General features: G+C 42.0%; 1 long non-coding RNA gene across 3 annotated transcripts in view; it reads left to right on the top strand.

Moving 5' to 3' along the window:
* LOC122881696 overlaps positions 1–12,544 on the top strand; it is an 80,612-nt gene that overhangs the window by 46,756 nt on the left and 21,312 nt on the right. For 2 of the 3 annotated variants that reach the window (XR_006379206.1, XR_006379205.1), the window contains exon 3: positions 5,235–5,346. This is a non-coding gene — a long non-coding RNA (uncharacterized LOC122881696). Of the gene's footprint in view, positions 1–5,234; positions 5,347–6,541; positions 7,442–12,544 lie in introns of those variants that run through there. The other variant, XR_006379204.1, reaches the window with a different exon arrangement.

Here is a 12,544-nt window from a genome sequence, read left to right as displayed (position 1 = left end):
CCTTACAATTTCTCTCCACCCTCACCCTTTTCCTCATCTCACTGTCTCCACCTTCATGTGGTTATAGTAATGCTGAAGCCCCTGGGTTTTGCTTAATTAAAATACATCCTTTTTGTGTTCCCCTTGGAGTCCAGTGATAGAATAACTATGCAATGGGGTTAGCTGTATTTAGCTCCTTGAGGAGTTAGCCAATGTTGTGTCAGGCAGTCACTCACAGCTAAAACAACAAAACCCTGCAAAGAAGGAAAGAGAGAGAGAGAGAGAGAGAGAGAGAGAGAGAGAGAGAGAGAGAGAGAGAGAGAGAGAAAGAGAGAGCCACATAGGAGGGGGAAAAAGGTTGGGGGGGGCGCATATCGTGTAAACCCTTAGCTTTTCACACTGAGCAGCGTTTTCATGCTAAGCTCCAAGCTTGAACTGAAATCCTCTCACTTATCCTCAAATCCAAGATGAAATACTGTCAGATGTACTGTGATCTAGGGAATTTGGTGGAAGACTGACAGGCAGGGCAGAGAGACGTATGAGTGACTGATACTTAGAGGCACGAGGGTGTGTTCTTGTGCATGTGGAGGAGGAGCAGGGAGAGAGTGGAAGATACTGTTAGGGGAGGAGAGTAAATACAATGATCTGTCAGAGGCAGAGTGAGTGACTCATGTCGGTTTGATGCCTGGTAACCAAGGACACAGTGGAGAATAAACCACATATATTACTGTACTGTCCTTGATTTCACACATTGTAATTTGCACATTTTCAAACTGATATAAATCTACTACAAGAATTGTATGTTTTGTGTATTTTAAAAGTAGATCAAACAATTTCCTCTTTTAAAATCACCTCTGTATTTGATTCAGAGAAATTGTACTGTCCATGGCAACAATTTGCATACTAGTACGTGCCAGTTTGGGAGCTTTGTATGTTCTGTAGTCAGATGTTTTATGTGGGGTATTGGGGGTGATATTTGGAGGGTGTGTATATCCCTCATCTCTGAATAGCTCTAAGGCACAGGCAGGAAATGGAGTCCTGGCATTTTGTTTTGCATCAGTGCTCCTCTTTATTAGAGAGGAACAGAATCGGCATAGAATAATAATTGGAAAATTGTAAGCTTGCTTTCATTATAATTAGCGAGATCACAGGATGCAATAATCCAATTATTTTACTTAAAAGCAAGTTTCCTCATCCCTCTGCAATGTGTTGCAGGATGTGTAACCTCATCCCACATGGACATACCAGTGAAATGGCAAACTCTGTCTCTCCCACTTCATCCCCCTCTTACATGTAAACACCAGCATGCTTGAGTGTGCTCAGACAGCTGAACATACACTGACATATGAACACCATTTAGGGCCACCAGACACGCACTTAAACACACATGCGCATGCGCCTCAACAACATACAAATAATTGAGTAAGATTTGCTGGTACATTAAGTTTAATGTGTTTGACATTCGGCAGGAGGAAATGGTAGGCATGAAGTGGAGTAGCAGCGCCACGTCTTTCTTCCATCAGGGCACTGCAGGGCTTCATTTTACAACCCCGACGCAAACCGAGGCCCGTCAAAGCTAATTAGCGCTGTTGCAAATGGATGCAGGTCATGGCTCTCAGCGGATTGGTCCACAGAGGGGTCACCAAAGGTCAAACCTCCAGTATGGAATGATATAAACAATCATCTATAGACCACAAACCAATCAATCCCTTTTAACACTATCCACTTCCTGGTTGGCTGCTCTCAGAGGTCAGGGGTCAATGTACAAAAAGACAACTGAGACAGTGGGTTTGGGAGTGGGAAGCACACACTACTGATTATCTATTCATTTATGTTTTAGCAATCAATATACCAGCAAAATACCAAAGGTATTCTTTTCATTGCTTGTTTGTACATTCACATTGCAATTGAATTCTATACCAAATAACAATAAATGAGAAGAAAAACGGAATTAGCTGTAAAGGTTTTCTAGTTGTGCAGTTAAAATCATACATCAGCGTGTGTTTTCCTGCACACTGAGTAAAGCCACTTCAACATCAACATGAAGTTCTGCAATTAGCTGAGCAGAGAGCAAGGACAGAAAGACTAAAAGAAAGGGGGAGAGGAAGGGGGGAGAAAGATGGAAACCAACGCTTGAGGAATTGAATTACCGGAGCCTTTTCTCATTATCATTTAGCCGTCTTTTATGGCCCACCAGTAAGAGATGATGTTCCCATGACCCCGAACAATATACAGACATATTATTCAATCCTGCCTCAATGAAATTCCTGCAAATAAAACCTTTGTGCTGGGCAACAGCTAATTATTTGACAGATTGGCCCCCTTCTGGCTCAGGTTACAGTGTGGAGTGGCCATGTTTTAGTTCCCCCACCCACACCACCAGCACTCACCCTCTCTCCCCCAGCCCCAGTGTAAAGAGGGGCCACTTTAAGAAAATCCCAGAGGGCCTCATTCTTTTCAGGAGATTATATATTTCAGCAGCCACCCCACCCCCCAACCATCTATCCATCCAAAATCAGGGGAGCGTGGTGTGTGTATGTGTGTGTACAGGGGGGTCTGTGTGTCAGTGACAGCAGTCATTTCATAGTTTAAAGGGTGTTCTCAAGCAGAAATATTTAATCTTCCCACGAAAATAAAGTTTGATGGTGGAAGACTGGTACAGAGAGACAGAAGGATCTAAAAAACAAACCATGTCCAATATGTGTTGTCTTACTCTGTATTTATACTACTTTGAAGAACTACTGTACATATGTATGTAGTGTATTTTTTCGTGATACCAAATTAGAGAGTGGGGAACATTAACGGATTAAAGTTTTGGGTGGGCATGCCTTTGGCTTTGATTCAGTCCACTAATAACAAGAGTTTGTCATTAGTGTTCGGACATGGACCACCAAGATAAATGCCAACACATGTTTAAAATATCTGGAGAGTAATGGTGTTTCCTTCAGCCCTTTCCCTCCCCATAAAGATCCATTGTTGACTGGACTATGCAGACATTTTGAACTATCAGCACAGGTTTAATTTATTGCTTATTTTGCACCCATGCAGATGGTATAATTCAAGGAGCATGCGTTAAAGGTTAAAACTAAACAATGAATTGAAATAATTTAAGGGAACTCCACTGGGGAACAATGAAATTTAAGTAGTTTCTGAGTGAACTAAAAACTATAGAAATTGTATATAGAATGATTTATATGAAAATATAAAAAACTATGATAATAAATTATGTTTGTTTTTTACATATACAATTTACAGAGAGAATTGACTGCAGGACCCACTCTCTATGAAATGTGGTATATTTTCTCTGTTCTTAGTCACTAATATTGTCCTGATGAAAATATTAAAACATAATATGTAAAGTTACTGATAATTATTATAATCCTGGCACAGAGTGCTTGTAAAACCACAACACTTTTGCCTTCAACCCAGGAGAACTAAAACAGGGAACTGTTGGTTCTGTTTGAGGCATTTCTGCTGCAATGCTGTCAGAGATTGCCATAGCTGAATATTACTAAATAAGGAATTGATATCGCATAATGAAACAAGTGAAAATGGAAGTTGGATTTTGATTTACAGCAAAGGAAATGTGTGCCATGCACGGCATATCATATCACTAGTGAGAAACAGTAGCTGTTTTGTTTCCTAACAGAAAGTCTGCAGTAGATAGTTAGTGGCATGTTGAAAACCTCAGTGTATATCAAAATTGAAACAATTGTCTTATTTTAGCATCAATACAAAGACTGTCTGATGGTCTGCAGGTTTTGAAAATTCTACCACCAATTAAACACTAGTTTGGACAAACTCGATCACCACGGAGCAGAGAACTAGTTAGGTTTTCCCCGAAAAAGTTCCCCACCGTCACATTCTCATTCTCCACCCCCTGGGTGTCTGGAGCCGTCAAATGCTTGCTGGGCTCCGGTTGCATGTCTGGGATGTTCAACTACTGTGTTCACCTGGCATGAACCCAAGCGAGCGGAGCCTGGAGTATTCATTGCTCAACCTGGGTGAAGGTCATAGAATCCAGCCCTTCCCTGCTCCACTCCCCAATGAGCAAACATATGGTCATGGAGCACCTTGAACATATTCGGGTGACCAGAACTACTTGGCCTGATCTGCCACAGCAAAAGAGACACAGGCGCTGAAGGAGGTTTAGGCTCACCTTGCTAAAGCAGAACAAGGATAAGGAGGGTGTACGAGGCTGCCAACCACAGTGATCATCATTCACTAGTTGCTCGCACACAGGAAAACCCATGTGAAGTCTCCCAGCTAGACTGTAGCTGTGAAAAGCTACAGACCTTCTAGCTTGCCTCTTCTCTTGTTTCTGTTGATATAAATGTGTGTAATCATAAGGTACAATATCATCACCCCGTTGTTCAAACAGCCAAGCCTCGTCTAATCGCTTCCACGTTTCCTCATTAGTGGGTGACCTAAAGGCATGTAGGAAAAAAAGACGAGCGAGAGAGACAAAAAAAAAAAAAATCGGTGGATAATGGATGCTTGCTGTTTTGAGACAGTAAAAATAAACAGGTCTGCGGCTTTGATAATGAATATGCTGTAAACATCAGCCCAGAGTGTGAGTTTATCACAAAAGTCCAGCTAATAACCCGACTTGTGTCTGTACATGTGTGCATTCTCATATACAGTATGTGTATGAGCATGCCTGCATTTTTGTCATTGCATGTGCATGTATTTGTCTTTGGGCTGGCTGAGGGTGGAGGGCGGTGGGGGGTGCTGAAGATGATGACTCGCTGTTAAGACTTTGTGAATGGGATGTGAGAGTGTCTCTGGTGTCTGAGTGTCTGGCCCAGGTGGCAACTGGAAGGCCGACTTCATTAGCCTTAAAGAGGAAACAAAGGAAGATGCATCGTAAAAAAGTGCCATCCCTCATCTGCAAGGCCACCGCCTGACACATTAGGAATCTGTATGCTCAATTAACCACTGGCAGGCTCATTTTTCCTCTCTCTCACTCTCTCGCTCGATCTTGATCAAACAGAGCAATCACACTGGATTGAAGCAAGACTTAATACACGGCATGTTTATGAAGTTAGAGCATTTTTGGTTGTGTTTGATTTGCAGTAAGTGGGCATACAAACTTGAGCAACTTCCAGTAAGTGTGAAAATGTATCTTTTTTTTGCAGAAGATTTAACAATCTGTCACTTCCTGATTAAACAAAGCAAAGCTTGCTGATTGCACTGAAAATGCTTTCAAAACCTTTCTCTATAAATTCCACAACTGTCTCCATTTTTCGTTACAGGAGGAAGAGGAAAATCAGAAGCCCAGGAGGACAGGAAATCGCATGCCAGAAACACATTACTCCTGAAGTCCAATTTGCGTGAGTTCTATTATTAGAACTTCTGTTTGACCAGGTAATTTACACAGAATTTTTATATTACAAAGTACAAACATGGCAGATTCACACGAGTGTTACTGACAGTTTCCTTGTTTATTATAAATCATATTTCTGGCTCATTTAGGGTATTTATAAGATTGCCTTATGTTAACACGTAATGCCTACTGCAAAATATCAAAACTCATAAAACATTATAGATATATGTGGTGAAGTATAAATGACATACAGTAACTATCATGTATCAGGCAAGTTCCAAACATATATATCAATAATAAGATATGTATATCAATCATTTGTATCAATAATTCTTAAACAAGTACTCCACCGATTTAGCATTGCAGTCGTTTAACATGGTCGAGCTTACGATGGACAGTTCAAAAAAAGTATCAAAATGCAGCAGAACCAAAGTCAGGTGTGTTATGCTAATTGCGGCTAATGTAGCCTCGAGCCGCTCGCCTCAAGCAGAGATGAGGAGTGGGCAGCGGAGGAGACACAAAAGGCTTTATACAACTTTTTTTACACATGCTGTAGTACTCCCCAAGACTTTGATGTATGAAATCGAGTTCCTCTTTAGTGAATTCTGATATAATGCATAACTAAGCATGTGTGTCATATATATGAAGGTGTTGTAAAACCTCATCTTTATATGGACGATCTTGACCCCAGTCTTTCCCTTTCATTGGTGCAAACACACACGTGAACATGCACACAAGCACACACACAAAAATATAACACACACCTTTCAGCAACATTTCGTCTCTAGAACTGGGTGGCAACCTGAGGATCCTTATCTTCCCATGAACCTCCTGAAAAATGACAAAATGCAATAAGGACCTGGTTGAGGTGGGGTTTTGGTTGGTGTAGGGGGGGGTCACTGTGATACGCATCAGCCTTTGATTAATGAGGTGAGCTGGGCGCTCTTTAAAATCACAGGGGTCACGGCTTAGGAGGCCTTCATACAACACTTCGCCACACTTCACAGGGCCAACTTCTTTTTATTATCGGACCCGCCCCTTTTTCTCTCTCTCTTTCTCTCTTCCATCCCCCTTCTCTCTCTACCCCTCCATGCCTCTCTTTTGAGGTCTATCAAATAGATGAAAAATGGCGTGCAGCTGGCCGAGTACTTCCTTCCCCTTGTCGGGGTCAACAGTTCACCATGCTGATAGAGACCCTCACACCTCCATTAATAAGAGCTCTCCTGACTCACACAGGTCGCTTTGCTGCATCGCTGGACGGCCATCACTCCTCCCTTTGTCTGGATTTCCTATCATTACATGCCTCCATCGCTGCATAAGTCATTCATTATTTTGGTGATGGTTAAACATTGAATCTATGACCTATGTAATTTTCATCTTGAAATTAGAAAATATCACTCCAAAGATGTTTAAGATGCAATTTTTAAATTGCATGTTGTTAAATTGTTTACTATGTTTCATGTTGAAGTCATGTTGAAGCAACCCCCTTTCTCTCTGTTAAACCCTTGGTCAATATGGCTATATTCCCTATGGGAAAAGCCTTAAAGAATTTTACAAATCAACCCACTTTAACCCCAGTTTAAGCTAGGACAATATCCAAAAACCCAACATTTTGAACATGCTCATGACTTTTGAATAAAATTAACACATGTGAACATTACTCATTAGTGCATATGCCTTTGTATTGGGCTTTTGGGGGTTTCATAAGGGGATATTTTGAGTGTTTTGGGCTGTCATCATCAGTTGCTTACTTGCTTGCTTGGGTCAAACCACTTAAGTCAGTTTGGGTTTAAAAAATAACAGCCTCCAGTGGCCTCTAATGGGACTTGAAGACTTTTGGTCTTTTGAAGAAAATAAAAAGACTAAAATAAAAAAAAATGTTTCAAATGACAAATAATATGAGACAACTATATCGCATTAATCCTACCCTATAATAAACTTTTTGATGTGTGCTTTATTGACAGCAGAGGCCAGGCTGGTCAGATTTAGAGCGCCCTCAAAAAGAGGTGCTAATCATAATGCTGAGCTAGCCTTGTTGAGCTGCTAATTACATCCATTATGAAGATGCAGAGTGCCTGATCAGAGGTGCTTCAGTGTATATGTGTGTGTCTTTGTGTCTGTGTGTGTGTATATACACGTGTGTGTACTGGTCTGTGCCGATTAAGAGGAGGATTAGCCGTCCATCCTGAGGAGGGAGGAAACCAGGGGGTACAAGGAGAGAGGGGGGCTGGGGGGGTCCCCTCCTGGAGACGAGCCCTGACCTTCTCATTTCATCCTCATTAGTATCTCATGTCAACAGAGCAGCCACTCCTTAATCATCTGCTATCATCCCAGGCCTGCACACACACACACACACACACACAAATACAGACACAGATAAACACAAACTTGCACTCGGGCTACTTTTACAGACAGGCGCAGACACGTTCTGTATATTCATCAATGAAAGAAAAAATATATACATTTACTGTATATGTATATCATAACGATTTTACATGAAGAGTAAGTGATGAACCATTAATATAAATTTTCTTCAAAATCAGCCCAATTATCCTGCAGTTAAAGTGTTTATAATTTAATTTGTGTTACCAGAATAATTCAACTGATTTATCTTTTTTATTAATTTCCATACACCAGATAGCAAATCCAATAACGTATTTGTTGGAGCTGGCTTATGGGATCCTGTGGTGGACAGCAGCACAGCGGCGTGGCAGAGGGTGGGCTCGTCTGTCTGTGTCGGCCTCGATGCCACGGAGGCCCCAGCAGGGTCGGGGGGAGCGGGGGCTCAGGGTGCCAGCACAAATGAGCTCCATTCATTTCCCCACTTCGGCATATGGTGGACCATTGTCCTCGGCCACAGAAGCAGAAGTGATGCAATTTGTTGGCATGTCCTGTCATTTCACAAACTGCCCATCCCACTGAGGCCCTGGCCAGCAGAAGACAAACAAGGGCAGCTTGTTGTTTCACCCGATCCACACCATAACATGAACTGGTAGCAACAGATCACACACCCCCATACATTATAAAGGCATATGTAAACATTTGCACAAATATGTTGATGAACAGAAGAAGAAAGTCAGATACAACAGGATCAATCAGAATAAATCTTCCAGAAGATTATAATATTCATTATCTGTGTCAATCCCTGTTGTTTTTCAGGGTATAACAAAAGCTTATCCTTATTTACAGAATAAGATTTAGTCTGATCTTGGCATTAAGATATGATAGCCTCCTTAATTGCTTCATGGTGTACAAAAACATCAGCAAATCAGTGGCAAAACAACACATAAAAAAACAACAAAATACTGCACTTAAAAATGAAATCAAAACCAACGTAGAAAGAATAAACAATGAAACCTCAGATTTATGAGTGAGAGTGAACTGGGCAGCTCACCCCTGGCCTGTTCCTGGTTTCACTATGCCAAGCATGAAGCTACTGTCTGACAGGAGAGGGGAAGGAGTCTTGTTTAACTTCCTGAAAAAGCAAACTTTTGACATGAGGTGCACAATATAACCAATGCAGCAGCAGAAAGAAAGAAGTGTCTAGACATGACTGCATTTAGGTCAGACGGAGGAAAACATATGATCACACAGTCATGCACAAAACGATGGTAGTATATGGTGTTGACAGGCGTTTGTATCGCCAGGTCAAATGTCACTGAACCCAATCCACGCTAACATTTGTGAGTGAGTGTGTGTGTGTGTGTGCACACTGCATTCTCGCTTCACGGTGTGGTTTCACTCAGTACTGGCCTTGTCAGTTGGAGGTTTGGTTTTCCATTGTCCGCACAGCGTGCAACCACACCCTGCCTGCTCTCGCGTGCACGCTCTCTCGGCGTGTGACGGGAACGTGGGCTTTCCACTGAGCTCCCGAGAAGAATTCAACAGAGGGGAGCACCTTCAGACAGAAGTCAACTTCACTTCAGCCACTCTGAAGATTGATGACGTTGCTCCTCGTTTCAGTGGGTGTAAGAAACAAGTGGCCCACAGAGACTCATTACACCTCAGCAAGATTTGGAGAATGGAGTGACACTGCTCCTGATTACCAGATTCATCATTTGTATTGGTCTGGGTTGCTCTTTCACAAATGTCAGCTGGAGAACTATACCAAAATTAGTGATGTGGTTTCATGTCCTATACTGTAAAAAAGCTGAGGAAAGAAAGATTCTGGAAAAACGACATAATGCACTTTTGTTTATTTGACAAACATAAGAGATGCAAAAACAGTCTGATAATCCATCTTCCCCACACAAACATTTAACCAGGCTAGCTGTCGTCCATCCAATACCCCAACCCAATCATATCCCTGACCTCAATCCTGGCAACACTTTTCTCCACTCACCTCCCCCCTTGTTCTTCCAGCCACCATGTTGCAGTAACCGAGATCCCTCTCCGGCCCTGTCCTTAACCCCATTTGTACTCTCCACCCCTGCCTACCCCCCAACCTGTCAGGGACCAGCTTCCCATGTCCATCACTGGGTGATGGATGGGGTGGAAGGTCGTCACCCCACTCTCCAGAGTTCACTGATCCCATCAGCCATGCAGACACCTCCAAATCATAACGGGGGACGTAACTGAAATTATACATTTAGGGAGAGCAACCTGGAACAGTTATCTGCTGCTTTGCAAAATTTGCTTTTAGAGAGATGTGTCATTCACAGTAAGTCATATTTCTGAATTCCATTGGCTGTCATGCATTTCTGATGCTATTTAAGTGTTTATATCATGTTTAAAAGAGTACTCTAAGGATTTAGCATTGCACTCCTATAACACTGTCGGAATCACGCCTGACAATATTTTTTTAAAAAGGATGAAAATCAATGCAGCAGAACCAGAGATATTGTCTTTTTTATTCTATGTATTATTCTTCTTTGCCAAAACCTGGCACCTGCATTACCCACAATGCAACTCGGCTGCCGATAGTTCAGGTGTGTTATGCTAGTAGCAGCTAATGTAGCCTCAGGCCACTAGCCTCTAGCAGAGATGAGGAGTGGGCTATAGAGGTCTGGTAAGCTTACCTCTTTTTAACTCCACACCCCCAGATTCTTTTCATTTTCAAACTTGAAGTCTTCAACCCCAACCAACGCTGACTCAAGAGACATCACTCAGCTACAAAAGACTTGATACAACTTTTTTCACATATGCAGTAATACTCTCCAACACCTTTAAACAGACTCATGATGTGAGCAGAACCATCTGCAGCTCAATGCGACAAAGTCTAAGGAGCTGGTTGTAGATCTACAAAGGGCCAAGGCATCAGTTTCCATCCAGGGGGTCAGTGTGGACATTGTAGAGGATTACAAGTACCTGGGAGTACACATGGACAATAAACTGGACTAGGCTAAGAACACTCAAGCTCTTTACAGGAAGGGCCAGAGCCGCCTCTATTTTCTGAGGAGGCTGAGGTCCTTCAACATCTGCCGGACAACGCTGAGGATGTTTTATGAGTCCGTGGTAGCCAGTGCTATCCTGTATGCTGTTGCATGCTGGGGCAGCAGGTTGAGGGTAGCGGATGCTAACAGACTCAACAAACTGATCCGTAAGGCCAGTGACATTGTGGGGGTGGAGCTGGACTCTCTGTCAGTGGTGTCAGAGAGGAGGATGCTGGCCGAACTACATGCCATCTTGGACAGTGTCTCCCACCCACTCCATGACGTGCTGGTCAAAAAAAGGAGTACCTTCAGCGAAAGACTCATACCCCAAAATGCACCACAGAGTGGCACAGGAAGTCATTCCTGCCTGTGGCCATTAAACTCTTTAACTCCTCCCTCTAAGTGTCAGTCTATATGACCTTAAGTCACTAAACTGGACATTGGATCATTAACATCATGGCGATACTTGAAATAATTGTGCCATATTCTCTGTTTAATACTCCTGTGCAATATACTCTGCCTTCAGTTTAAAATTCCCTATTTATTGATATTTATTCATACTTCTATTACTGCTGTGCAATATTCACCATCTCATAATCATCTTAATAAGCTACACTTAACTTAACTTGACAATATTCATTATTACACTATTACTTATTACTTATATTATTACAGTGTATTATTATACTGTACATACTTATTAACCTATCAACCTCTAACTTCAATATGACAGAATATTTCGATGTATTGCAGATGAAGAATCTTGCATATTTATTTCTTGCAACAAATAACAATGTAACTTAGGCAGTGACCAGCAGAAGTCATACTAAATGAAGCTCCCCGTTTGGGAGCCGAAAGAGACGACTCTGAGAAAGGAACGGAGCCTTAAGATCCAGCTGCCTTCAAAGAGCCGTAATTCCCATCACTCGTTTCGAAGTACATACAAAATCTTATCTGTTATATTTTTGCCACGGAGGTTCCATGGTGGAAGATTCAAACTCTTGGTACAGATTCTGCAGAGAGTATACAAAGTGGCAATGAAACAGGCTACACAAGTAAATGATTGTTTGTTGAAGTGTGAAGAATTATTGCATTTTCCTAACAACAAGCCTCCTTTTAAATAGATATCCGACACTCAGTAGAAAAATAGAAATGATTTGCCAAAAGTGATTTCCTGTAAAACGCAATGAAATTTGATTGCACCCTGGCATAAACTAGTGAAGTGTCTCACCCCTGACTGACCTTAAATTGCCTCTTGATGCCTATGGCGCTGTAGGAAAAACAGTAGTACTATTGGCTCATTTCACATATGTCCTAGTAAACAAAGCTACTGGATATGGTTGGTGTTTCAATTGCTGAGGAAACCAGAGATTGCAAACTCAGATCCTGGATAAGTCTGTCCCTAGTTTTCCAGCAAGAGAACACATGGCAGCCAAAGGAGGATGGGATTTCTCTCACGCATATCATTCAGTCAGAGCGAGATTGACATACTATAAATACACAAGAAAAATAAACAATGCACAATAGTGTCAAGGCTTGCCAGTGACAGGGGTATAGATCAATGTTATTTCCCGCTTTTGCAAAAATACCTAATTCCCCTTATTTAATCAAGCGTCTCCTTAGCTTGGGCCCCTCCAGCTGATTTATGACACCCGCTGCCTTTATGAGTACCTGTTTCATTTTCTTGTCTCTGCTCTGACATCTAAAGTGATAGGAATTTTATGCTTTTGATAACAATATGAGTTTGGCCCAGAATTCATGGCCCTGTCAGCGGGCAATAAATAACAGCAGAGCAACAAAAACATTCACAAGCTTCCACGACAAAGCACCCACTCAATGGGATTTAGCTTGGGATGGAAGCAGAGAG

This window comes from Siniperca chuatsi, linkage group LG9 (genome assembly GCF_020085105.1).
Source record: "Siniperca chuatsi isolate FFG_IHB_CAS linkage group LG9, ASM2008510v1, whole genome shotgun sequence".
NCBI classification, from domain to species: domain Eukaryota; kingdom Metazoa; phylum Chordata; class Actinopteri; order Centrarchiformes; family Sinipercidae; genus Siniperca; species Siniperca chuatsi.
The sequence above is the reverse complement of the archived record's forward strand: the minus strand, read 5'-3'. Positions and strand labels throughout refer to the sequence as shown.